This window comes from Phalaenopsis equestris, unplaced genomic scaffold (genome assembly GCF_001263595.1).
Source record: "Phalaenopsis equestris unplaced genomic scaffold, ASM126359v1 Scaffold199847, whole genome shotgun sequence".
Taxonomy (NCBI): Eukaryota; Viridiplantae; Streptophyta; class Magnoliopsida; order Asparagales; family Orchidaceae; genus Phalaenopsis; species Phalaenopsis equestris.
Genome location: NW_018219698.1, coordinates 41,793 through 42,590, shown reverse-complemented (window position 1 = coordinate 42,590; position 798 = coordinate 41,793).

Here is a 798-nt window from a genome sequence, read left to right as displayed (position 1 = left end):
CCTAAATTTCACCCAATTGATTGCCTTAATCTCCAAATTGGCATCCGATTCATGTTGAAAACTCTTCATGAGGTCCCTATTGACCATTGACAATAATTAATTTGAACTTAGCCCAAGGCTAACCCAAGCTAGACCCAAGCCTAGCCCAACATGACCAAATTGATTAAAGTTCAAAATTCCTTAAAATGGACCCCCCAATTGGACTCAAAACCACTTCCATCCTTCACCAATGTTGTTCCATATGATAATATACACCAAATAAAATAATTATTTGGGCCAATTTACATGACTAACCTAGCCCAAACCCAATTTTTGGTCATTTGCACCCACTTGGACCCATGCACTAAATGTGACCTAACCACCCTAAGGCCACCAAATTAACTCCACCACAATCATTAGTTGAACTTAGTGACCAGTCCAAACAACATGAAATCACATAAATCAAGCAAACTCAAATGTCCATCAATTTGACCTCAATTGACCCAAATTTCACTCCTAAACTCAAATTAACTTTTTATATGACCAAAATAAACCAAGTCCAAGCTTAATTGGTCCATGATTTGAGCCCAATTTTGATTTGGGTCAAAACCCCAATTTTGACCATGTGACCTAATCTCACCAAATTGAACATATGGCCTAGTTTGGCCTAGTCAATTGGCCCCAATTGATGTTGAAAATCTTGATAACATTCATATAAATCAAAATAAACCATCAATTGGTTTTATTAGTTTCATTTAATTACAGTGTTTTGCATAATTTGACTTTGGCCTAAATCCAAAATTCTCAAATTTAGCCCCA